We start from the raw sequence: 15,293 nt of genomic DNA on the forward strand, positions 1-15,293 counted from the left end.
AGAAAATGCTAATGTGCAAAGAGAAGCAGAATGCTAATATTTGACGAGTAATAATAAATGAAGGCAATATTGCTTGCCCTTTTAATGATTTATGCTGTGAGATTTGGTTTTTCTCTTCTGTCTTCTGGAATGTACTTTTGCACGAGTGTATACAGATGAAACCCTGAGAAGGTTTTTTTGCTTTTTTTTATACCACAGTTTCTCAATATAAATAGGGCGGGGCCAAGAAGAGTTTGAGAGATGACAGCACTGTAGGATGAGATATTAATATTACTTTAGTGATATAAATATTAGAAATATTCATAGATTCAGTGTACTTAGCTATGTTTTTGTATTTGCTTTTAGCATAGCTAACTGAAAGTTGAGAGTTCAGCGGTATCTTAGTAGCTTGACAAGTTGTAACTGTAACATAGATTCACAAATACTTATTAAAATTATTACAAAGAAAGATTTACATCCAAACAAATTTGTTTGGGAGGATCAAATATGTCACACTTTAGACTTTACACTTGTGTGTGGAATCATGTGCCATATAATTCTAACACAAACATATAACGTTGAAGTCCATTATACTGGTACTGAGGTTCACATTAAAGAGTCTTCTTCAGAATCAAAACATAGAAAATAAAGATATTTCTAGAATTTTCCACAGAGCAAAGAACCAACCATTGGAACCAATGTAACAATAAAGAACATGTTTTTTTTGTAAACATACATGAGTGCTGTCTCTAATATTTGAAGGTTTCCCTGAGATCCACTGCCCAACATATCAGATTTCTGTTGGTGTCTCATAGGTTCTAAAACGAAACAAAGGCTTATTCATGCTTGTTCATTTAGAAATAAAACAAAAAACAAGCAAACAAACCATCACAAATACAGTTCCTTTAAAATCTCCGCAACTGGTTCTCCACAAATACCGAGTGATCCAAGTTGATGGATTCCTTCAGCTCCAGGTTCTCTTTAGCCTAGCATTTTCCCTGGCATAAATACATGAGCTCTTTGCCCAGATTCATGAACCTATTACATGATCGATTTGTCCTCTGGCTCAGAGTATCATCCTATCTTCCAGAACTGATTTGAGGTTTGGCATGGAGAACACATGAAGTTTAGCTCATGATGTTTTTTACAACTGACAGCTGATCCAAACCTACACGGCTTATCCTAATAGCTGGCCAAGTCGACAAATCACCTGTGTTACACCACTTTCCTGGTTTCCCAGTGATGTTAGTGAACTTCTGATATGTTGTAGTGATGTAATTGTGATCATGTGACAGCTCTTTGTTGTAGCATTATCAAGCTATTAATAAAACTGTAAATTGAAGCTTAGTTTCTATCTGAAATAGTTTGAAGCTTAGTTTCTATCTATCTCATGATCAAATTAGATCTTTAAAATGACCAAAGGAGAACTTTAATTCATTTATTTAGTTAGTCAGTTATTCATTTTTGTATTTATTTTTTTTACTTTTTTTAGTTTTTAGATGTTTATGTATTATTTCAGCATTAAATCTTTTGCATATATTTACTGGCATGTTTTTTACATTTGCAAATTTTGTAAATAATTTTGTTTCAGAATGGAGTTTATTTATTAATTCATTTGTCATTTATTTATTTATGGACATTTTTCAGAATAAAAGTCAGACTAAAGCTCATAACAGAACAACATGAAGGATGGGGTGCTGGTGAAACACTTTTAATTTAGTCTTAATTTACAAAAAAAAAAAAAATCACATTGATCTGTTTGAATAAAATTGATTGAATTCCAAGACTCTCAAGCTTTCAGTTATTTTGTTAGGCATTTCATTTAATAAATAAATACATAAATACATATATAAATAGAAAAAGGAAAAGAGTTTATTGAAATAAAATAATAAATGGCTCACTAAAATAAAAGAAAAATGAATAAATGAATCAATTATTCAATCAAATCAATCAATCACAGGATCTACAAACATTCAACTCCAACAAAAAAGCAAAACACAAATTGATATTTTTCCTAACCCATGGTTAAAAAGTATTAAATTGCATGGAAGCTATACCATGATGTCATTAGGGTCTGCTTAAGAAATAAACAACAAGACACAAAGAGCTGAATTTAAGGATCTCAGCATCCTTCTTATATGACATGCGTTAGTAGAAGCCGAGGAACAGATTCTGACAACAAAACTGTTTGTATTATCAGCATCGTAGCCTGGTTCTTGATGAATTATAGCAGAGGACACACAGATAACACAGAAAGTCAGTTCTATCATTGAAGGAACGAATGCACATCAATCACTTGGCCAAAGTTTCTTCTGTAACACACGCCCATGAAGCAGTACAGCATCACAATAGCAGCCGAACCCTGAAAACACTACAGAAATGTCAGCAAATGATTTATTAAATGTTTACTCTCAGCTCCTTCTCTTTTTTCCACTTATAAACTCACACTAGCTATAAAAGATGAATGCTAAAAGGAATAAAAGTCTGAAGCTTTTGCTAGCATCAATAAAACATGACTTGCTGTGTGTGGACATCAGCAGAGATGGAGCTGTCTGTCTGCATTACTATAAAACAGAACTGTGGTAGCTTGATGGATCACTCAGAATATTAAACAATATTGCTATAAAAAAGATGATGGCTTCTCTGAGAGAGATTGCTTTTATCCGGGGGAAACTTGAAGTAACAAAACAAGCAAAAAAAAACAAAACAAAAAAGAAAGGTATGACCAAAGTAGGGCCATTAGCATAGAATCAAAGTGGAAATCAGAAGATCAGAATATCAGTAAATGTCAAAATTAGCAAAATATTCTGGGTATTAATCGTTCTAAATAATGAGGATTTATGGCTGAATGGTCTACAGTATGTGGTATATTTATACATTATACATTCATCCTCCAATTCCACAATTAAGCAATTGGGGTGGTGTAACATGGTCCACGTCAGTGTCAACAAACTGTTCAGGAGTTTGAAAGTCATAATTATAGCATCAGGTGCATTCAAGTCACTTTGGTTAGATAAAGATAGAGGTGTACCTTCTCTTTATTAACTGCAAAAAAAATACAGTAAGGGTTTTCTTTAACTCTACGTCTTGAAAAGGAAGACCAAAGTATATGCATCAGGTATGTTGTACTTTTTTATGAAGCTAGTTTAAAGGTTAAATTATATAGCACATAAAGGACATGACATGGACAAGGCATGACATGGACAATTAAGTCTTAATTAACTTCACTAGCATGAAGTAGTATACCTAGTATACCAAGTGCCATGCTCGTGTCATTGATGTGCTGAAAGTGAAACATCACCCATCCATGTATAGGGATGGACCTATGGGGGTCCCATTCCATTACAAGATGTGGTAGAAAGGTGCCAATATTTTATTTTCATAGCAGTCATTTTTTATACAAGTGCAACATGCTCCATCTCTAGTTATACATTTTCCTGATAACTGCAGCACTGTGTGTATGGAGAGTGGAAAGGAATTGATCCGAGTCGTGTTACTGTGATAGTTGTGAAACGTCTCTTGTGAAAATCTACAAAGTGTACCATCAAACCTTTCATTTACACAAGTCATATAGAAAGTAAAGCAAAAAAAATGACGTTTAGCTATAGAAATAGCGCAAAGGAAATATTTCATCTTTTGAGAGCACTTCAGAGCAGTCTAAGTGCAGTCTCGTCAGTTTTGTAAAAGAAAAGAAAATTGATGGTACACTTGGGTGAATCGTATTGCGCAATCATGCAACAGGAGAAAGGTGAAAATAACAGTATGTTATGAAAAGACTCTATTTAAAACACAAAGATTATCTGGAAAATAAATAGCCTACAAATGGCATGTAGTAATTTGTTAAATATACTGCGAGATTAAAATCCCTGATTGGAAAATAGTCAACTTGTCACCTTTACTGAAATTAAGACATTCAATTTTGCATGTAGTTGTAGTTTTAATTTAAACATGGTGGCCATACTTGCAGAATAGCAAGCTATATTAAGTGCAAGAAAAAAAAATTCAAGCTGACACTGGAGACTTCTTCTGTAAATTTATAAACTAAATCTTTATCAGTGATTATATATCTTTAATGGATCTGGTCCCCCCACCATGCAATTTCCTGTAAATCAACATGAACATAAATATGATAAGAAGACACCTTCTAGCCAATCAGAATCTTAATTGTATCTCAGTAGCATCATTAAATGAAGAAGGATTCCATGACTTTGTTCACCAAATTTACAAAAGTCAGTCATGGGGACTGAATGAAAAGAAAATTAGTGCTGAGAATTGTACTGGACCTTCTCATCCCACCCATTATTACTCCACCATAAAAACACACCAGTGACCAGCGTTATCTTAATTTAAACTTTCCGACTTAATTTTAGGCTTCAAAGCATTCCCCATTTATTTCGTTTAAGAAGGATAGCTGAGAGAAATGGACCTGTCAATCTTCAAATTGCATAATTATAGACACGGACATTATAATCTTCTCAAATTCTCACTAGTCCAGTGTGGTTCGATGTCAGTCCCAGTTTGTTCCCTCACTTAGAATATCAATGATTTGGCAGTGCTTGATAGATGATGACTGATGATCGATGGCTTCCCACCAAAACCACTCAATCATAGAATCCCTTTCAATTCCTCTCAGCAGGAGACTCGCTCGTAATAGCTGCGCCACAGAAAGAGCTCAAATTCTATTAAGTTTTTATAGCCAGAGATATTTCAATCCTGAGGCACTGAAAGCTCTCATTTTGGGATAAAGCAGTAAATCATGGCAGAAGTCCATCCATTATCAGGAAATGCCACACTTGCAGGGGTTGAGGATTGCAGCTGGCAGGAACTTTCATATTATACAGGAGAACCACACTATTTTATTATTAAATGCTGATAAAAACTTTAGAATACACTGACTAATATTTTCCATATGATGGTGAAATTCACTATTAACTAAAATTCATTAATTCATCTCTATTCACTGGTTCATCCTGGAACCAGGGTAAATTCCAGAGATACTGGAAGAAAGGTGTGAATACACCCTGGAAAGGGGCACCAGTTTGTCACAGGGCACCATTTTGTCACTTAATGCAATTTAGAGTAGTCAACAAACCCAACAGGGTGTACTCATGGGTAAAGAGATAACATGCAAAACTCAAGTTTTAGGTCAGGTTTGAACCTCAGACCCTGCTGATTTATTATGTTTTGTCTTTTTTTCTATTCTTAGCATTCTCTGGATCTCTTTGGTGGTGGTGGTGGTGGTAGTAGTAGTAGTAGAAGTACTACTAGTAAGTTTTACCATGTAAAGAGAAATGTGTGGTTACAATACCATCTGCTCTGCCACCTATCCTGAAATACCTATCCTGAAATAGGTTTCCCTTTATGTGGTAAAACTTTTAACAGCACACTTTTCCAATATGTTGATGACCTCAGCATTTTCAGTAGTAATAGTAGAACGTCACAATGATGCATCAAATATATAACTAGTAAAGTTTTCCAGCAAACATATCATGCTAGGCTATGGTAGCATTTCTTTGCAAGGCAAAGTTAAGTGCAAAAGTTTACACACCCCATGATTTTGAATTGAAAAATACATTTTAATTGGACTGATACTATTCTAATTGTGTAATGAAATGTGGGTTTTTCTATTAACAATTTCATAAACATATAAATGACTGAAAATTGTTTTGGCAGTAATTTAACCAAAACAAATATTGGCACACCAGTTGGTTTCCAGCTAGAAGACATACAATCACTAATAACACCTCCCAAATGGCAATCTTATGATGACACACTTATTCAACTGGGGAGAGTTTATATATGTTGTGGATGTTGGAAACTTCATGCATTCAACTCAATCAGTGTTTCTTACATAGTGGAAGAGGGTTGGGGCTGCTAGGCACCGACACTGAATGAGAAAAAAAAAATGTAAAGATTGCTGACATATGAAAAAGTTCTTTTAAACTAACAGCCCATTGTGTGGTTTATTTTTCAACATTTTAAAAAATTCACCATATTCTGTGAAAGCTATTGCGTTTGACGTGATTTGTTCTGGACACTGGAAAGCAGCTTATAATTCTGGTTAGTAAACAACAGTTAGTGTTCCATTTCTATACTATCCTTATTCATATACTAGACTACACAGTGCATAGTGTAAGTGCATAATATGTACTTTATTTGGGGTGCAGCTTATGTCTATAAAGAATTCTGAATGCAAAAGGTGGACATACAAGTTATTGGAAAATATTTACTTACAAAAAACATGCATATGTTTAAAGTGAAAATTAATATTTGCACCCCATAATACTATTTTTCAAAATAAAAGTGTTTTTACTATTTATATAAGTAGTAAAACACTCAGTATGGTATGATGATGAAAGAACATTAAGGACATTAAAATAACATTAAAATACCACACCATTAAAAGAGCATTTTTTAAAATTAATTCATTAAATTAGATTTTTTATTAATACATTAATGATGAAATACATTTTATCTACAAATATTTTTATATATTAGTTACATTTAATATTGGAGACTGTTGCCAAAACAAGTTTTTATACTGTTTTTTTCCTTCAAATCAGGTTATGTGATGTGTCCACCATGCAAGTCCCTGTGAATGAGCTGTTGCTATAGAAACAATAACATATTAGAATATATTGCATTAATATAAACCTGTGATTTGCAGCTACATTACTGCCAGAGCTGCTGTTCTAGAAATTTCAACACATTCTTACCAATACCAATCCAGTATTCAGCAGCACTGTGGTATAAAATGTTTTGTTTTTATTTTGCCCTTCACTATATTTCAGTACGTTCAGTGCTACACCACATTAAATAGAACTAGCTCTAAATCATCATGCGCTACACGTAGATGGTTATATGTGTGCTTTGCTCTTTGTGTATAGACTCAGTGCTCAGCTTTATTAAATGTAAAGGAGAGCTGAGAGGTGGCTGTAAATAGAACTGCTTATGACTAACAGATCAAAGCCACCTGCAGGAAGGAGATGAAATGGTGCAGAGATTGCATCAGGGAGTCGGCGTGACTGGACACACTCGAGTTTATCAGCGCTAATCCTGTTACCTTACACCAGGCTAACAAATTGCATTTGCCTCTGTGAGTCGTATGAAGTCAGCGGAACGTTCTGGATTTCTCTCTGTATTAAGTTCACAGAGAACATAAAGCACTTCAAACCAAAGACTTTGAACCACAGACTTCAGATTTCTGCCATGTTAGTGTCATTAATCATCATGATAATGTGAGTAATTAAAAAAAAATTATTACACAGATCATCTTGACAGATAGCAGGTAATAAGAGTAGTTCAATTAAATATCCAAGCTAATACACAACACAAGATAGAAAACATCTAAAAGCAACACTACAATGTAAGAGCCCAAATCTGTCTGCAATGCATTACACAACACAAATGCAAAGAATCTGCTGAATGGAGTTTGTCCTCTCAAAGTAAGAATGTCTTATAACAATAATTACACACAATAGAAGTATAGTATTTAGGGAACAAAAAACACCACCAACAACCACAATAACAACTAGGGATTGGATTTCAATAAGCATAATCAGCAAGTCAACAATTGTTTGCATTTTTCTTTCACCATACACACGGATTAGCCAATGTAACAGTACAACTGATCACTTCTCTTCAACACGAAACTGCAATTTCAGCAACAAACTGACAAGTGACATATGAATTGAGATTTTCTTCATTTTATGCAAAACAGATATGACACAGGAAATGAGAGACAAATCCAAACTAAAATGGATGTCCAGGGTCTCATCTTATTGTTTATCATACAGAATGTCTAATTAAATGCATTTAGAGACATTAGGAACAAAAATTTTGCTAATCTTGGGTTGGGGTATGTAAATCAAGCAAACCCTTTTGACAATGATTAGTGAATGATTTAATTTGCAATTTAGTACAGTAATTAGCCTTAAAGGTTATATATAATGATAGCATTTTTAACAGGCCATACCCACAAGCAAGAACAGTAGTATTTGAGACACACCCAAATGAGCGAAACTACAAGCTGAATGAATTGGTGTTAATTATTCTCCTGTAGGTTTCATCTTACCCCGATATTACATCGATTTGACACGATGACACAACAGGGAAACTGAGACGGATGCAAGTGCAGGGAAGGTGGCTTACAGACAGTCCAAAAGCATGAGAAGATAGGTAACCAGGGGTAAAAACTAGGCCAAAATTTGTATCGTCAGAAACACAATTTACAGTGGAACCTCGGCATATGAAAGCCCTCTCTTACATTTATTTTCCCCTTAAAAATGTTAATTTGCATCAGCATACAAAGCATTTTTGCTTTGTATGCAAATTGCTTTGTAAAATTTTTTTATTTTTGCAAACCGTACCGAATGGAATGCTGGTTAAGTTGTGCATATGTCCAGGAGCCGTTCAAAACTTGTTTTGCATCAGTGGAAAGCCAAGCGAAGCCAACTGAAGCGAGTTTATGAATGTTACGAATTTTACATTTTTTTAGTCAGTGGAAGCTGTTTTGAAAGAGTACACCCATGATATCAATGTTGCCTTCGGCAAGCATTCAAAAACAATGTGATTTTTCAGTTTTGTTTTTTTTGTTGACCGATTGGTGGCGTGGGTGTTCTGTTCTATTTTTCGCCCAAGCTTGGTGGCATAACTTCCTGTGAGGACCCTTGACATGTATTGCTTGGCTTGGGTCAGTTTTTTGTAAGCAGCCATACAGTTTACATATCCTTCGTATTGGTAATATTGGTAATATTTTTGGGTGGCTGGAACAGATTATCTGCATTTACATTATTTCTTATGAGAAAATTTGTTTCAAAATACAAATACAAATTTTCGCCTTAAGAACTCACCTCCAGAATGAATTCATTTTATAAGCTCCACTGTAAACTGAAAGGATACTTCATAACTAGCTTGTGTGTGTGTGTGTAATTGGAAACTTGTGAATCTGAAAAGAAGCCCAGTGCCTGTGAGCAAGGTAAGTTTGGGTTCTAGGAAATGGGAGTCATGGAGCCATGGTTGCAGGATGCAGTGCATGTTGGGAGTTTGAATTCAGTACTGCAACAGATTCCCAGACTGATACCTTAACCAAAAGCCCTATTGACAGTAGAACTTCAAACAAAAAAATACTGGATTTGACAGAAAACAGAAAATCTCCATTGGTTAGAACTCTTCCTCTACTGATATCACATGTCAAGGCTGGAGTCTGATCCTAAATGTACATTATACAGTCATGAAGTGACACTGAAGCACTATGATGGATTCGTTTAATTAAAGATGCCTACAATGTCACGAGGGCCTGCTTTAGCTTTGACACCTTTTCACTGCTCAAGTCAATTACGTTTACACGCACATGAAGGCCATCTGTATTTCACATATGGGAAAACTGTAATTGCACTCGACTGTAGCACGATGGATTCAGATGTGTGAATGTGTTCATTCAGGAAATCAGATCGCACACTTGACACACACTTAATCAAAGAGGTTTCCTTTTCCTCTGTCAATCGTTAGGTCGCAGATTTACCAAATTTTTTTCAATATAAATCAATTATATTTTCTAAACATCCATTTAAATTTATTATTATTATTATTAATAATAATAAATTAGATAAATAAGGCTGAAGTAAACTAATTCCATTAGGATTGGCTAAAGGAATTAGTTTACTTTAAATTAATCTTTTACAGAAAGTAAATTTTATAATAGGATTTTTAGATTAAAAAGCAGAGAATTAGAAATTAAAAAGATTTTGCTGAAATTATTTTGAATAAACATAAAAGCAAGCAAATGATTTCCTTGCTATTCATGATGTCGACTTTTAAACTTTTTTATTTATCTGATTTTTTTTTTCCAGGCAAGGATTGGTGGTAATCAACTTTTGGTATCTTTTTTTTTCAGACATTTGACATACACTATATTGCCAAAAGTATTCGCTCACCTGCCTTGACTCGCATATGAACTTAAGTGACATCCCATTCCTAATCCATAGGGTTCAATATGACGTCGGTCCACCCTTTGCAGCTATAACAGCTTCAACTCTTCTGGGAAGGCTGTCCACAAGGTTTAGGAGTGTGTTTATGGGAATTTTTGACCATTCTTCCAGAAGCGCATTTGTGAGGTCACACACTGATGTTGGACGAGAAGGCCTGGCTCTCAGTCTCCGCTTTAATTCATCCCAAAGCTGTTCTATCAGGTTGAGGTCAGGACTCTGTGCAGGCCAGTCAAGTTCCTCCACACCAGACTCTGTCATCCATGTCTTTATGGACCTTGCTTTGTGCACTGGTGTACAGTCATGTTGGAAGAGGAAAGGGCCAGCTCCAAACTGTTCCCACAAAGTTGGGAGCATGGAATTGTCCAAAATGTCTTGGTATGCTGAAGCATTCAGAGTTCCTTTCACTGGAACTAAGGGGCCAAGCCCAGCTCCTGAAAAACAACCCCACACCATAATCCCCCCTCCACCAAACTTTACACTTGGCACAATGCAGTCAGACAAGTACCGTTCTCCTGGCAACCGCCAAACCCAGACTCGTCCATCAGATTGCCAGATGGAGAAGCGCGATTCGTCACTCCAGAGAACGCGTCTCCACTGCTCTAGAGTCCAGTGGCGGTGTGCTTTACACCACTGCATCCGACGCTTTGCCTTGCACTTGGTGATGTATGGCTTGGATGCAGCTGCTTGGCCATGGAAACCCATTCCATGAAGCTCTCTGCGCACTGTTCTTGAGCTAATCTGAAGGCCACATGAAGTTTGGAGGTCTGTAGCGATTGACTCTGCAGAAAGTTGACGACCTCTTCGCACTATGAGCCTCAGCATCCGCTGACCCCGCTCCGTCAGTTTACGTGGCCTACCACTTCGTGGCTGAGTTGCTGTCGTTCCCAAACACTTCCACGTTCTTATAATACAGCTGACAGTCGACTGTGGAATATTTAGGAGCGAGGAAATTTCACGACTGGATTTGTTGCACAGGTGGCATCCTATCACAGTTCCACCCTGGAATTCACTGAGCTCCTGAGAGCGACCCATTCTTTCACAAATGTTTGTAAAAACTAGGTGCTTGATTTTATACACCTGTGGCCATGGAAGTGATTGGAACACCTGATTCTGATTATTTGGATGGGTGAGCGAATACTTTTGGCAATATAGTGTATATACGAGGTATATGATGAAAATGTAGAATATTTGCTTTATAGTGTACCTGCAGTAATATACATCAGGGATGGGCAAATAGGAAAAAGAGTAGTTTATTGAGAAACGGTGTACTGTGCTTCATTTGAGGACTCACAATATTGCGTCAGATTTATAGAAAGCAGGCAGGAGAAGACCAGGGTCACACATCATACAGTTCAAAGCAGAATCACTCAGATGCATCGGCTTCACATCATCCATCCATCCATCCATCCATCCAGAGCAACTGAGCAAAAAAAAAATCCCCAGCACTGAAATTGAAAAGCCAGTGGGAAAGCCATCAAGTATGGAGACATCATAAACATGGAGACACTAGAATCCTCATCATATTTTACTTCAGATTCTGATGGAAATATCTAGAAATTATATATAGCATGCATTAAGTGTGAATGTTATAACATATGGCATTCTGACCGACTCACTGACTTTCATAAAATCAGTGCAATAAAGGACTGTGATACCACAATAAAGCTGAATTCTGGATTGGTCAGAGGGTGTTGATTAATTTTCTTTAACAGCAAATGACAAATTACTGTAGTATATGAAGAAGAAAACACACACAGTTGGATGATTATTTTTCTATAACAGTATACGAGCTGTATTATTCCTTACATAACACTGAATGTGGATGTTTTTGTATTTAAAATGACACTAAAGTCATTAGCTCACCTCAGATATATATTATATAAACCTTTACATAATATTCAACATGATCATCATTTTAAAATTACACTAAGATAATTATACCTACATTGTAGCTAATAAATATGAGAGTTAGCGCATGTAAATATATAATAAAGTACAGATGGAAATGAACGGCTAATTATTTTTGAACAATTTATCATGCCGCTACACCGTAATTGGATTTTAATACAACATGAAATAACTAGCTTTAATCTAAATGAATGGAGTTCATTAATGCAACCTGCACTGCAACTGAAATGAAATGAAAGGAATTCCACAAATCTTTGAGGTGGAGTGTTTCAGTCACATTTGATTTTGAAACCAATACTTTTTGCCATTTCTTTTTGCCATTTCTGTGAACTTTTAAGAGAGATTCAGGTTCTGAAGTTCTCCAATTACCAATCACATCTTTTCACAGATCTTTTCATTACACTCCCTTGATGGTGTGGTACAAAACAGGCAACCTGCTAAAACAAAGCATTTTTCAACATGCACTTTCTTGCTGCTCTGCAAAAGATGATCTTAGCAACTGAAACTATCTTGAATGGAGGCAAAGTTTCTCAGTGTGAAATTGTTGTGTTGCTAAAAGATGATTACATTCAGCAACTGATATGTATCTGGTTTCATTTTGGTGTTCATATCGGACATGGTTCGCTCATTTTCCTGGGGTTTCAATTTCCACCTCCGCTCTGTGTGTGTGGAGTTTGTATCTCCTCCATGTACTTTACAGGTTTCCTCCGGGTTCTCTGATTTCCTCCCCAACCCAAAGACAATTCGTTCTAAGCTGATTGGCACCTCTAAATTATCCATAATGTGTGAATTGCTGTGTGTGTGTGTGTGTGTTTGTGCCCTGCGATGGGCTGGCACCCTGTCCAAGGTGCCCCCTGCTTTGGGCCCAGCAATGTTCATTGTTATGTGCCAAAGAGGTTCAAACAGATTTGACCAGTGGATGTGTCATTGGCATGCAGTTGCTGCTGCCTGGTTCAGCAATTGGTATTTTCAGAAGAGAGGCGGGGTTATGTGAAAAAAAAAGGCACCCTCTTTGACGCTTGTGGTGATGGTTGCTCTGGGTGCGTGAGGCTGCATATGTTTGTTTTGCTACTTTGTGGAAATGTCAAGTGAACATTGTGTCTTTTAGCCCCACAAAGTGCTGCTTGCAATTTTGTCCCTTTCTTGCTCTCACCATCTACCTGTCTTTGGATTTCACCTCAGGAGTATGACTCACCCGGTCAGGCTGGACAATTTTGGCTAGGTTAGGCAGGATAGGTGCCCCCCAACCCCTATTTCTTTGGCACTGTCTGTAGTCCACCTATGCAGCATGACTGGGTCTAACGTCATTTCAGGTTAGCTCTAAAAGTATTAATAACTTACTTAGCTGTTCCTATTTAGACTTTACCCCTCAATTCACTTCTTGTATACTGTTGGCCAGTTGGTCTAGCGTTACCTACTTTTTAATCGCTAACACCTTAGTTGCTACCTTTGTACTGGATGATGTTACCTTGTTATCATGTCTGTACAACTAGTTTGATTTTATTTATTTATATATTTATTATTTTACTGATCCATTTATTATCCATTAACTGTAACATTAATTTAACAATACTATTGCAGTCTGTGTCCTTCTCTTCAAATAACCATCACATATCCTTCCACATTACATCCCTTTACTCCTCAACACCTCAAGGGGAATGGAACAACCATTACGAACTAATGACTTAACATGTTTGTGCTGGTCTATTTGTAAAATTCAGGCTAGGTTCCAGCTTTTACACCCACTGACCTGAGTTTAGCAGCTGTAATTTATTTAATGCTAATTTATGTGGGTTTATTTTTAACCTGAAACAGAGCAAACATTAGTTAAAATCAGTGTAGAATCTATGGTTTGTTTTATTAACAAATGCATTAAATAACATTTACTGGTACCTTAGTGTCAAAAATTACTGAATTAATTAAAAACATTTTTCTTATTTAAGTCAGTACGTTCAAGTCATAAAAAGTATCTGTGTAGTTTAGAAATGAAAATAAATTGTAATAGGGATTAAGAAAAAAATACAATACATAGTTATATTAATAATTAAATGTATGGGTTCATTTTAGAAATTGTCACAAATTAAAAAGGATATATGGCACAAGTGATTTACAGATTAGGATATCTTTATGCAATTGGTTAAAGAAAAATGAATAACAAATACATCATTAAATTGATTCATGATTCATAATTAATTTATGTTTCAATTCAAGACATTTTAAATATAATGCATATGGTGTCACAGGTTCATCGGCAAAAAAATAAAAATAAAAAAACAATCCAACAAAAAATGGGAAATTAAAATGTAATATTTGGAAATGAAAATGTCTTCATAATGTACCAAGGATTATTATGTGCCTGCCTTTATAATGTACGGATTCCATACATGTGGTTGTTTTGTTCAATAAAGCAGACCGCAAATCTCCATCAGTCATTCCTATCAGAACACACAGTTGATCTTCACCAGCAAATGAGAACTGTTTCCTTCTAGTCAGTGTTTTCAAGCCAACATCAGCGATCACTAAAAGCTGCTTCGAGCAAGTGGCAATAAGACAAACTAATCAATATTTACAATGCCTTTCAATGCATTACATAAAACCTTCAGTTCTAAGCTACATAAATAGCCGTATAGGAGAAAAAAGGAAACAGAAAACTAGTTTGGAAAAGGAACTGAAGCAAGAAGAAAAGGAAACCAGATGAATGGTATTATGATAAGATACTTGACCATTCAAACCATTCTGTAATCCATATGTATCAATATTATCAAGGTCATCACTAATAAATAATCATCAAATAATAGGAACATGTAGCTAAATACACACACACACACACACACACAAAAAAAACAGGGCAATACATAATAAGATCAATAAGTTCATGGCTTTGCAATAAGAGTCTATTCATCCAGATATAGTTTTCTTACTATACATATAGTTTTCTTACTTTTCTTACATACATCCAATAGTTTTCTTAATTGTTGGTAATCATTAGACAGCTACAGGTGTTTCATACCTGGACAAACAGGGTACATTCTGCCAGGATCACATGCATGAAGAATATCTGAAGTGACAGCTGAAGTTAAGTGCTATCAGTCCATGTGCATTATAATATATTAATTTACACTAAAGACCCATCTTATTCTTATTTGTGATGTTCATCTGCAACATCAGGGACCCATCTGTCAAGTTCTTTGTCCTGTCTATTTTTTGTCAGACCTAGTTTTTGAACTGTCTAGTATTTATCAGACCTAGTTCTTATACTGTCAAGTTCTTGTCAGATGTAGTTCTTGTCTTGTCAAGTTCTTATCCTGCCTATTTTTTGTCAGACCCAGTTCTTGTAGGACCTTATTCTTATTCTGTCAAGTTTTTTGTCCTGCCTAGTTTTGCCAGAACTAGTATTATTCTGTCAAGTTCTTGTCA

The 15,293-nt window shown here is 35.7% G+C and overlaps 1 protein-coding gene across 1 annotated transcript in view; it reads right to left on the reverse strand.

Annotated features, from left to right (window-relative positions):
• The window catches only part of lsamp (limbic system associated membrane protein), a 619,635-nt gene that overhangs the window by 503,541 nt on the left and 100,801 nt on the right, over window positions 1–15,293 (reverse strand). The window lies entirely within an intron of this gene.

Source organism: Hemibagrus wyckioides, linkage group LG17, assembly GCF_019097595.1.
Source record: "Hemibagrus wyckioides isolate EC202008001 linkage group LG17, SWU_Hwy_1.0, whole genome shotgun sequence".
In the NCBI taxonomy this organism is placed as follows: Eukaryota; Metazoa; Chordata; class Actinopteri; order Siluriformes; family Bagridae; genus Hemibagrus; species Hemibagrus wyckioides.